The sequence below is a fragment of the Poecilia latipinna genome, unplaced genomic scaffold (genome assembly GCF_001443285.1).
Source record: "Poecilia latipinna isolate Pla-1442-1.1 unplaced genomic scaffold, P_latipinna-1.0 Scaffold564, whole genome shotgun sequence".
Classification (NCBI taxonomy): Eukaryota; Metazoa; Chordata; class Actinopteri; order Cyprinodontiformes; family Poeciliidae; genus Poecilia; species Poecilia latipinna.
In genome coordinates this window covers 289,956-302,775 of record NW_015113180.1, presented here as the reverse complement: position 1 = coordinate 302,775, position 12,820 = coordinate 289,956, and the positions used below count along the sequence as shown (strand labels likewise).

The 12,820-nt window shown below is 41.9% G+C and overlaps 1 long non-coding RNA gene across 1 annotated transcript; it reads left to right on the top strand.

Annotated features, from left to right (window-relative positions):
* Positions 1-5,142: 5,142 nt before the first annotated feature.
* On the top strand, positions 5,143-9,398 carry LOC106953146 (uncharacterized). Its single transcript, XR_001426136.1, has 2 exons — positions 5,143-7,072; positions 9,116-9,398. It is a non-coding gene; the product is annotated as an uncharacterized LOC106953146 (long non-coding RNA).
* Positions 9,399-12,820: the final 3,422 nt, after the last annotated feature.

Here is a 12,820-nt window from a genome sequence, read left to right as displayed (position 1 = left end):
CCTCACAGGCAGGGATCACTGCTTCACAGGTATCACAGGTATCACAGCTCCAGCCGCAGGTTGCTCGGCGCATGCAGCGGTATAGCTGTCAAATGTGTGGACAATGCAATCGCATGCCAACTCTGCAGGGATTATTCCCACCCACAGAAACCAGAAAGAGGCATGAGAAATGCTTTTTTTTTCTCTCTCTCTAGTTCTTTAAACACCATCCAGCTCCTCTGCACCTAGGGAAAGACTCAGAGCAATGTGGGCGGACAAAGTCTGGTTCCCTGGGACTGTGAGACTCCTTCACTGACAACCAGTTCATCTTCTGAGGGACGGCCGGTTGGACACAGTGTGGAGGAGCGCAGTGGAGCCTCGGGTCAATGCATTGTCAACTCTCTGGTCCACTTTCAACACCTTTTAACGCCGCTCTTGGAATTCAACCCTGTGTCGTGGAAGCTGCACCACTTCTTTGATACCTCGCCAATTGAGAGGGGCCCAGGTAATGGCTTAAAAAAAAAAAAAAAAGAAAAGGAAAGCAGCAATGTTCCAAAATCCAGAGTGAAAGCTGCTAAAGTAATGGTTTTAGAAGAACCAGCAAGTCTCTTCAGGGCTGCTAATCAGTGAGAGCCAGGACAAATCTGGAATGGCTTAGACTGGGGCCAGGAGCTGCACAGACCAGAGGGAAGAAGATGAAGACTAAGCAGATTTTTGCTTTAGACATTTGCACCCTCCCTGTGGCGATCTGGTGCATGATGACCTATGAGCCAAAAGATAAGCTGCATAGCTACTTATCTAGCAAGACGTATGAGGTTTAGCTATACCTTTTGGCCACCTAAATACATGGCCAAAAGGTGGATCGAACGCATCTCCACGAGTGAGACTATCATCTTAAAGTTGTTTTTTGTTGTTTTTTATTTTTATTTTTTTTTTATTTAATTCAAAAAGTGAAACTCCTAAATATGTGTATATAATTTAAACATTTAAGCCTGACCATTTTTTTATGGCTTTCAGATAATCTCAAAACCTAAAATCCAGTCTCTGAGAAAATTAGAGTATCGCTAAGATCCAAAAAATAGTTTATGAACAAACGTTATAGTTTGTCGTTGTGGCCAACCAAAATGTGGGGGAAGATTCTGGACCTGACCAGCTGTCTACAGCAGGCGGTCACTGACGCGCTTTACGTGAAGGTGAAGCCGTGAAAGGTCACTGCTGAAGAAGTTGGCTGTTTACTCACTGGGAAAGTTGAGTGGAAGAAAAATTGTGTGGTAGAAAGGAGGTGCACAAGCCACATGGATAACTGCTGTCATGAGAGGATTATTAAACGGAGCATACCCAAAAGCTTGGGGAGATTTACAAGCTGCTGACAGCAGCTACAGTCAGAGGTCCAAAAACCACAGCACACAGATTAATCCAGGACATAAGCTACAACTCTCACATTTCTTACATTAAGCATCTTTACTGGTCTAAGAATAAAACAGACTAGAAAGTTAATTTGTTCTCCAAAGTCCTCTTTCGAGACGAGAGAACGTTTCTGATTTCACTCGGAAATCAACTCAGGTTCCGGAGCCTGAGCATGGACTGGCAAAAAGCTCTGGAGATGCTGATTTCATTTTCCATCAGAGCTTGGCGCCTGCCCACACTGCAGAAGGTGCTGAAACCTCCTTTAATTGCCCTTGATTCGCTGTGCTTAAATGGTCAGTAAACTCGCCAGACCTAAACTCTAAAGCTAATCTGTGGAGTGCTGTCACGATGAAAATGAGAGACGCAACAGCGCAGAGGAGCTGAAGGTGCACTGAGTGCGTTTAAACGTACGACGCACGGCCATGTCGTTCACTGGAAATAACCATCGGAATTTACTGAAACGCTTGAACTCAATCACTCTGTGTAATAAATGTAATATGAGTTCACCTCTTTTAAAATTAATGACAAAAAAAATTGATTTTTAATGGTGGTCTAAATGATTGAAAAGCAACTGAAAACTGCAGCTTTGGTACTGAAAACATATCTTTTTTTAAATCTCATACCCATCAAAACAGAATCCAATGTTTTGTTGGGTTTGTTTTTTTTTCGCTGAGGTTAACAGCCATTACAATCTACAATAACTCTTTGAAGAATCGGAATTAGTATGAGTTATAACAGCATTTAATTCCCTTTGGGATCAATAAAAGTATTTTTATATTGTACTGTTTGAATACCTATACAAAAGCAGAAGTTTTTTTGTTTTTGTTTTTTCCCCGGTAGAATCAATCACGTTCTCTGGGAAGATTTTCCAAAATGCTTGTCTCCATCATTTTGCCGAAAGAAAAATATGAGTCACAGCTTGCCAATCTATTCTAGCTGAAAGTGTCAGATAGATAATTCCGACTTCAAACAGCCCTCGCTTAGCATGAGAAATGTTTAAATCTACAGCAGTCCAATTAGAAGAGACGGAACAAGTACAGCTTGATTGGCCTGCTTGCCAGGATTACGTGTGCTCTCTGTAAAGGCAACATGGCAGGATAAACTCGGTATGCAAAACGTAATGTGAATAAATGTAAGGCTTTGGATTCGGTTTGCAGCAAAGAGGGGGAAGAGAAGGACAGACCCAATTTGACCCTGGATCCGCGTTAAGCTACCGAGTCAGCAGCAGACGTGGGGTTTTACCACAGGTGCCGAAGATCCAGGATAAAAGGTTTTCTGCAACTGTCTCTTAGTCCCCGCTGACACTGACTTCCTAGAGACCTGCCCATCTGTCACCTCTCTTGGAGACGAGGGCCGCCCTTCACCGGCACAGAGAGAGCCCGCTTTTTCTCATCATCATCAGGGTGAACTCTTTTTCCCTAAAGGAGCCGGGGATTGCATCTGGTATCGCATAGTTACTCCAATAGCTATCGAAACATCTTCAGAAAAAACTGAGCAAACGTTTGATTTCCTTCAATTTAAGCCTGTTGTAGCAGAGATGACTTATCTCGAATTATACGAAGGCACTCCACAGCACTATTACTTTCTTCAATTTACTGCGATTGCCAGAGGAATTTTAGTGAGACCTAACCCTGAGGATGAAAGCCACATTGCTCCTCCCGACTCTGATATTTGACCATCAGTCAGATCCTCCTCTCCAACACCCCAGAGGGGGGAAGTGAGGTCCCTAGATAATTGAAACACACCAACTTGCGTGTCCTTGAGCATCCATTATGTTATGTCGTTGAGAACTCGACTTATTGTCTGCTTAGTCATGACATTTCACGCTTGTTTAAGGGTTACCTTCGGTTCATTTATGTGCTGGGTGTGAACGCATGACCTTCTAAATGACAAACAGATGCCAGAGGGCTTTTTTTAGAGGATTACGTCTGGAGAAAGTGAAACATCTTCATCTGAGGAACACCAGTCTCCAGGAGTCATTCCCTGATGCTGTGACCTCAGTTTGGGTACTGTCATCCACGAAGAAGAAAGTCGACCGAAGTCACTCTTGCGATGCTACAATAATTGGATGAATGACTTTATTCAGGTACTATTACCTTTTTAAACTACCGTTCATAAGGTTCATGGCAGTTCAGTACTGACTGGAGTCTAGTCAGTGTTGCAGTCTGGCTGGTTGTACCACCGCCTCCTCCCATGGCTCGTTCAGTGGCAACAGTAACTGATGCATGGGATTCTCCTTGACAAGTCTTGGTGGTTTTCTATTCCGCTCAGTAGAAATCTGCTTTCTTCAAATCGCTGTACTGAGGCCCATTGGTTCCTCATCCAGAGCAAATGCTCGCTGACACATTCAAGAAGATGAATCCTGCGCCAATTACCGTGGAAGGTCTTCTCACGCAGAGACCATGCTGACGTAAGCAGGGTTTTTATACGGGCGGATGTGACACTCCGGAGTCTTTCGCCTCCCTTTGGATGTGCCTGGAGTTAAATAGCATTTGCCATCTGGCTCCACAGGACGCTGTTACTAAGGAAGCAGCCATCAACATGGTATCTGGCCAAAATACATCCACTTCTACGTCTCTCTGCGACTCTCCCAGACTCTGTGTGACTCTGCAATCTGTTAATGACACTCTGTGACACTTCGGTGGCGTCTTCCCTCAGAGAACATCCAGCCCGAAGGCTCACAATGCCCAGGAACTGCTTATTGACCGCTGGGTGTCGTTTTGACGCCATAGAGCCAAAATCTGGACGGCTCATCGAAGAAGGACCGTTTAACTGTGAGTCGTCATTGATCCCAAAAATTGTAGTGGTTGACACATAAACTGAGTGCTGGAAATTTGTGCCATTAGATGTGATTTTCTGTTAGAAACATTTGTTATGCAGTAAGAAATGAAACACTGAAAAGGAGAGGCCTAATGGACATCACCTGTTAAGGTTATAGAGCATTTTATGTTGTAAAATTTCATAAGAAAAGCCATAGATAGATAGATAGATAGATAGATAGATAGATAGATAGATAGATAGATAGATAGATAGATAGATAGATAGATCTGGACTTCAGGTTTACATTCCTTTGACACAGCATTGCATTATTTCTGACAGATTATTGATTTTTATTTACTGAGGCAGATTTTAACAACAACAGCATCTATAACATGTCCATACTGTGTGTATGCGTGTGTGTTAGAGTCTGAGTATGTTTCTCTGTGTAAGTGGGATGGGTTCGATCAATATTTTTACAGGTGCTTATAGAAGCCTATTGCGGGAGCAGACATAGTTTAAGGAGCTCAAAAAAAAAAAAAAAAAAAAAGCTGTTCTACGCCCTCATTTCCAAAGAAATCTTTCCAAACTTTTACATTCGCAGCCCATCATCATCATTTTTAACACCTCTGCTGACACTTCACTTTACTACATCAGCTGTGCATCCTTAGCAAGACATTAACCAAGCAGATCAATAACACTCAAGGGCAACGAGCCCGGCTGTAAACACCGAGTTTAGCACCAGGACTCGTTTATGTCGCACATAGTTAAACACACAACAACAAGCATCTGTGTGCTCCATAAGCGATATTCTCCTGGGCTGCTGTGCCTCGGACCAACACACAGTATAAAAAGCACGACAGGAGCTCATCGTTTGGGAATAATTTAAATAATAATAATAATAATAATAAAGAACAGTTGGAGACTTACTTTAGCACGGCGCTGTCCCCCTGTCTCACGGTGATGTTGTCCTTCAGTGCAGAATCCCCGCTCCTGGCTGGAACTCCTGCAGGTACAAGGAGCAGCAATTTAAGTCCGAGGACGACCAGGAATTTCCCAGGTTCTGCCAGATAGCCACACATCCCCATGTTTGTTTGCTTCTTTCTTTTCCTCTTTCTTTCACTGCGCAACTTCCAGAAAATAATAATATATATATATTTTTTTAAAAAAAGGGAAAAAAGCCCAAACTTAACGCGGCCGTATATATTCCTTCGGCGTCCTTATCAGCCTCGGCTCCTGGCACGCAGATTTGCTGCCACTGTAGCGCCGGGGGAGATGCGTCCTGTCCGGTTCTCAGGCAGACCACCGCGCTTCTCGGAGAAATGCGCGCCGTCTCCTCTGCTCCCGACTGTAATCTCTGTGAAATGGATGCTGAGGCACAGATGCATCAGCCTGAGCTCCTGTACGTTTCCCTCCCCTCCCGCGGCGTCCTTTTCTCTCTGTCGTCGGGGTGAGACGGTGGGAAGCTGAGAGCATTCAGAGCAAGCGCCTGAATCCCCTCACTATCCTTTTTTAATTAAGTACACACATCTCTCTCTTTATGTCTCCCTCTCCCTCTCTCTCTTTCTCTCTATTTCTCTCTCTATTTCTCTCTCTATTTCTCTCTCCCTTGTGTCTTGGTCCTCTTGCACCATCAGGACCTGTGGACATACCTGCCAATTCATAGGGGGATTCCAAGTTGTGGTCCATGGAACACCAAGCGGTCCCTGTGTTCTGCATATGGGACACTTGAATAACTTGAAATGCGCCTGCTGCTCATAACCTCGGGCTATTTCCTATTATATTCCATGATGGTTGAATCATAGCTACACGCTAACCATCGAAGATTGGAAAGATTTCTAAATATGCACACCAGCATATTTAGCTGCTTTGTCAACTCTGGTTCTCTGGCCAAAGAAAATAATAGATTTGATATTGACCTGATGTTTTTATGCTTTTAAATCGCTGACAGATGATTAATTGTGTGTTTTAATATATGCATGTGTTAGATTGCTGCTGTAGGGGAAGTATGTGATCATAAAATGTAACCAAGCATTCTATCCTGAGCCAACAATCAAACCTGATCTGCTCTCAGTACTGTGAGCCAGCAGCCAAAGACGAACCACAACATGAGTTTAAGGTTTTCCTCTGTGGCCATTTTGTTGACATAGTGAACATAGACAATGTATTAGGATGCTTGTTGGAAACTTTAAACGTGGATGACTGATTGGTCTCGATTTTTTTTTTTTTTTAATTAATTGAAATAAAGTGTCCACAGAAATACTCCCAGTTTACTTTGGCTGCACCAGCTGAAACCAGAACTTAAACTTAATCTTTTTTTTTTTTTTCCATCTATGAAACATAGACATGAGATGTAGTCATGTAGTCATATTCAAATATGTCCAAGCTTCGAAAACATGACATTAGGTGTGTGGTCAGATGACATGCCTGGCTACTATCGATTGTAGCAACCTGCACCACCTGCTGGATGGGAGTTGGTTGGGTGAACAAACTCCTGCCTAATATCTGAAGGCTGTTAGCACGACGCTAGCGGATGTTTAGTGTTGACATGGAGCAGGAAGCTGAGGCCATTATTGTTTCTCCCTTGTAGCAACCTGCGCCACCCATAATGTCCTTTGGAAAGTCAGTTTTAAAAACTGAAGGCATTCCAGAAAAAAGACAGAACATGGAGGGGAACATGTCAAATGAGTTAGATTTATATAATTTCCAATTACTATACATGAAAAGCTCCTAAAAGACAGTCAGACAAGGCACCAAACAGAATCATTTTATGTCATTCTCAATCATCACTTGCAGCAATCTGGTAGGAAGAACCTTTAGATGCTGATCTGTGGAACAATTTTCCTCAGGTCAGCTGGAATGCCTCATATCTCACAATGATGGGGGAGCATGATGGAGGCGCACTGATCTGATTCTCTGCAGAGTGAAGGTTTTGGAGCACTTAACCAGCACAGACAGACATCAAATATGACTCAAAGAAAGAGAGAGAAAAAAAAAAAAAACAACAACAAAAAAAGCTCACACATTTTAGAAAACAAAACACATCAGTGGTTTATAGCATAGTCTGAGATGATCACTAACCCAGGAACTACCTGGGATGACCAGGAGGGGCTAAATCCAACTTCTGTAGCTTCTATAACAGGAAAAGGGAAAGGAAAGGGTGAGTGGACAAATCGCAGCACCAACACTTTCAGACGGATCCATATATCACTGGGACCGACTCCAAGTGGCAGCTACACGGTAATAAGTGCACATGGGCTTGACGAGCACCAGTTTAGCTGCGGATGGCGCAGTATCATCACGAGGGGAGTTTCTCAGTAGGTTACCGGCTGATGTAGAACGAACATATTAGGTGACATTTCACAATAAATGTATTTAGTTCGTATTAAAAATGAGAGCCTCTGGCTAAATTCTCTTCAGTGCAATTGCAGTCTGTTTCAAGTTAAAGGCGAGACAAAAAAAAAAAAAAAAAGGTTAAGGACATCTTCTAGCAAGGGTAGAGGAAGGCACAACGTTCCTGCTCCATCTCTAAACCGTTCCCTTTTAATGACCTCGACCTACAGAGTTTGCAGCTCGTAATGATGTTCTGTCTGACTGGACGTAGCATTGTAATAATACAGTTGAATACTGCACAGAAAAATCGATTGAAATTAAATCACATTTTCCTCCTTGTTGGTTGCGTTTTTTTTTTTTTTTTTTTTTTTTTTTTCCCGTTATCAGAACCTTATTTTTCTCACCAATCTTTGTGATTCTTGTCACTAGGATCTACAGTGCAGTGAAACAAGTTTGTTTTTTTCTTCTTACATATTTCCTCTGTTTTTACTTTTTTTTTTCTCACATACACAAAATGTTTCACATCAAGAAACACAATTACTCAAAAACAGCCTGAGTAAATACAACATACACTAAACAAAAGACAATTTCATCTATTAAGAGAAAATGAAACCAAAATCACTCCAAGAGCAAAACAACAACTCATCCAGAAGATCACAAAGGTCCTAAAACTCATTAAGCACACTTAGTTTATGATTAAAGTACAAGCAAACAAGAGGAAAAACACCTGTGGATCAACCACATGTATAATTTCTTTTTATATCAGACCCACTGACTCTGATCATTTCATTTTTTAAGGTTGAGATCACAAGATATTTTAAATGCATTCCTCAAAGCTTCCATCTCTTAACACTTTAAATTTAAAAAGTGCATCAACGTTGATGTTTTTGATTGATTCACTTGCAGACTAAACATGGTGGGATTCTTGCCCTTCAATTCTTAAAATGCATAGAGGAAAAAAAAAAAAAAAAAAAGTCAGGCTACCTGCAGTTGCAGAGTCTCGGCCACAAACAAACGATTCCGATCACTGACTGAACAACTGATGCATAGTTGTAATCCACATTTAGTTATTAAATACTACATTCAAACCGTTCTTAGTTAAATTGTGACGGCGATTTCCTGCATTGTGCTGCTCTCCCCCTGGGATGCAATAAAAGCTTTCAAAAGAAGCGTATTGGTCAGACCTCAAATTTCAGACACCTACATCTCATTCAATGCATATGGGCTTATATAAATTATTTTTGAATGTAATAAAAACGCCACTGAAATGAAAGGAACGGCAGGGCGAGCGTGTTCAGTATCATTCATGCACAGGGCAATTCAAGGCGCGAAAGTGGTTTAAGAAAAGAGCACACACTTCAAATAGAAAAACTAAACCATCACCGAACACATGAAATGATCACATGAAAGACAGAAAAAATACAGCTTAAGAGGTTTCACCACGCCCTTAAAGCAATCGTTGGCCTTCTTCATGTGTAAGCTCTGGTTGTTTTCAGGGCTGATTTAAAAGAGACAACGGTTCCTGTACATCTCAGGTTTTCAGGTCCCAGAGCTGAGCAGCATACAAATTGACTGCTATCTTCGCTGAGTCGCTTCCCCGATGTCAAGTCTCATTCTAGCCGGTTAATGTCTTGTTCAGGTTCAAGCCGAGTGGGAGTGTCTCCATTGGCAGCGTGTTCTTCACTCTAGTCAGTCTGAATACAGGCAGGAACGTTGGAACGTGAGCAGGCCGACAGTGCAGCGGCGAACCTCAAAGTTCTGATGGACTCGGATAAACCCAGATGTTTCTCTTTGAATTTTGAAAGACAAACAACCAAAAGTGTCAAGAAGTTAAAATAAAAGCCTGAAATGATTATGTTACACCTTGACCTCCATCTGTCTGATGTCCTTGACTGTGTCTCAAATAAACCCAATGTATTTCATTTTGTGTTATAGAAATTCAACGCCCAAACATAATGAAAACATTTCAGATTATCTTTGCCCAAGGCCATTCAGTACCTTATAGATTATAAAAAAAATAAAATAAAAAAAAGATTGAAAATATATCATTGCGCAAGCAGGGAGCCAGTGAAGTGATTTAACTACTTGTGTGATAGGATTTTCTTGACGGCACAATGTGGATTCTTTGTTCGGTTTGTTGATGTTTAAACTGCATGAAAATAACATTTATTCACCCGTTATCCAACACGCCTGTCCCATGTGGGGTCGCGAGGAGTTAAGGTGCCTATCTCCGGCGGTCAGTGGGCGAGAGGCGGGTTACGCCCTGGACAGTTCGCCAGCTCATCGCAGTGGAAATGAAATTCAACCGAATATAGATCTGGAAGATGACTCATCGCTGTACCCCCGTAGGTAATGAGCCAATGAATGCCTGATTTCACTCTGAAATTTCTTCACTGTGATGAAGAAATTTTAAATTTAAAAAAATTCAAACACAATTTCAAAAATTCATTTTTGATCCCAAATTGTAATTTCATGGGCAGGAAAGAACTCCTGTCGTGGTCTGTATTTTTATTCAATTTGTAATCAAACTATACCACTCTCTTTTGCAAAAACAATGTGTACATTCAAGATTACTAAAATATATATATATATATTTTTTTATTTCCCTTCTTATCCGTCTATGTTTTAAATGTTTGTGGAGAGCAGAGTGAAACTGAACACAAAACCTGGTGGACAAAGCTGATTTGGATGCTGAAAAGAAGGTGAGGTTTTATTGCATTTTGGGCTTAGAATAAGACTCAATCCTCTTGGTAGTAGATATCAAACACACTGCTACCAGAGGTGAAGAAGAAGGAAAAAAAAAAATATAGTTTACTACTAGGTTGTGAACAAGTAACTTCTCTCCCAGCAGAGAATCAAGGATGTGTGGCATCGATTTCAACAACTTTCATGTGCTGGCAGCGTCCAGTTTGCAGCTGTGCCCTGGAGGTAAATGCATGTGTCGGACTAACACTCGGTATCGACAGAAAGTCAATCTTAAGAGACTCGAATTTGTTTCAAAGGGATTGGGGCTTTTTTGAGCCGTCTTGACAGGACATATTTGCACTGCATTTTAGTTTGGTTGTCCGATAAAACACCCGACTTTAAAACACCGTTTTGTTTTGGTCCACAACAAATTCTGCAGAGTTAAGTCAAAACTATGCCGAGTCTGTGTGGTCCCTATCAGAATTGGTGTTAATTTAACTCTTTTCAGAGTTATTTCAACAAGAAATTAAGTCATTTTAACACTTGAAAAAGTTAGAACTACTCAAACTATTTTTGAAATAACTCTCTGAGAGTTAAATTAACACCAATTCTGATAAGGACTCGGCATAGTGTTGATTTAACTCTGACCTTGGGTCAGTTCATGCAAGGTGAACTGACCTCGGGTGGAGTTTCCAATCCATAAAGGAATGCTGAGCAGCCTATTACATTCCATTTCACCCTTTGAGTTAATGGTTTAAGTCATTCTTTCTCAGATGACACACATTTTATTAGTAATTGACCTCTGCTTAGCAAACTCTACTGTGATGTATTTAATTAAGCATTGCATAACTGTCTCACAGACTTTGAAGAAAAGGCAGCAGCTCCCACATTGCATTCTGAGTAAAACATGCCAACAGTTCAGTTTGGAGTAAATTTCCAACCTTGTTGGTCAGCTGCAGGTCTTTTGTAAAAAAAAAAAGCCAGTTCTCGCATAATTAGTTTGGAGTGTGATTCACCACTTTCGTCGAGGAGAAGAGGCTGCTTTAAAAGGAAAGTGTTAAAGTTAATCAGACTCCGAATTTCTCTCAGACTAATTCGCGGGAGCGTTGTTGCGTTGTTTACTAATGCTCCCGCTCTTTCCTCCTTCCATCTTCCGATCTGTATGCATGGAAGGGCTGCCGGCCACGAGGGACGCCGGGGAGGCACAGTGCCGCGTGTGGAGCAGCAGCTCTCATGATTACGATGACGGCCTTTGTTGGGTCTCACGAGAAGCACGAGCAAGTTCATTTCTTTACCTTAACGTCAGTTTGCCAGACTGTTAGGATATTGGATAGGCATGGAGAGAAACGACAGCGCTCTGACGGCACCGGATGCCTTCATGGGAGAGAGACACAAGTAACGCACTGTGTTGTTCTCGTCTGGTGTCAAGTGTTTGTGGAAGTGTGAAGACACGGACGGGCTTGTATTTGTGTATTTGCAAGCTGCGGACTATCTTCTGTTGATCGGGCTCCTTCCACTTACCATTTATTTTACATAAGAGGCATTTCTGTATATAAAGACAATGTGCAGCACCACACAAGACAACCCCAAACAAAAAAAAAGAAGAAAACATGCTATCTGAATAAAAGGGCTTTTGAGACAGTTTATTGATCGATTGTGTGGATCCACCCTAACATTTTCAGCTCAGCAGAAGCAGTGGTTAAGGTACCGAGACACATACTCTGCACTTTCCACGTCAGCTGTTTTCTTTTCACTTCGACATTTCAAGGTTTTACGCACAATGCCTCGGTGTCACAATGATAGAAGTCCTTAGCTAACATAAAAATAAAAAAAAAAATTCCCTGAAATGCATAAGTCAGAGCTGGTTGAATGACCGGCCTGCCTAAACCCATTCATCAAGCCTGTTGTTCGGTTTATTTAAAAGTTATTGTGTAATTATGATGATGTTTTGTGCGAGAGAAAATGGTCAAAGATAAGACTTAATTAAAATGATATCTGGGTGGGATGCAGCCCAAGTCCTGACGATGCCCACATCTTAATGGTTTTTAAATTAAACCCCTTCCTGACCTCAGCAAAATCCTGATAAGTGGTCTTAATTAGAGTCAATGGGTGGAAGGAGGAGGTGAGCCGAGGTTCCCGTTTGCAAACCTCCCCTCTGTCACGGAAAATACGATCTGATGACGTTTTTACGACACCGCGTAAAGGCCATTGCCTGAGCTGATAGAATCGTCTGGTCTTTTTTTTTTTTTTTTTTCTTATTCAAACTTGTCTCAATGTCGGCTGGTGCTATTCTTTTGACAATTGTACTAATAAAAGTGTGACTGTTTTGTCAAAGTGTGAAAAACGCACACAGAATAGTCTACATCATACCCCACTAATAAAGTGGAAATCCACCAAGGGTACTCTTGTCTTCCCACTTTGCCACAGTAACCCGCCCCCCCCCCATTCCCATAGGACTGCCAGAGATAGGCACCACATGATCCTGCAAGTATGTTCAGGTAAAGCTCTGGTTCCCAACCCTGGTCCTCAGGCTCTACTGTCCTGAATGTTGTACATGTGCCTTTGTTCCAGCACAGCTGATTCATTTCAGGTAGATGTGTGGCATGGCAGACAGCGGTTCCCTTGGACCAGGCTGGGAACCAGCCTGTTGAAAGATTTC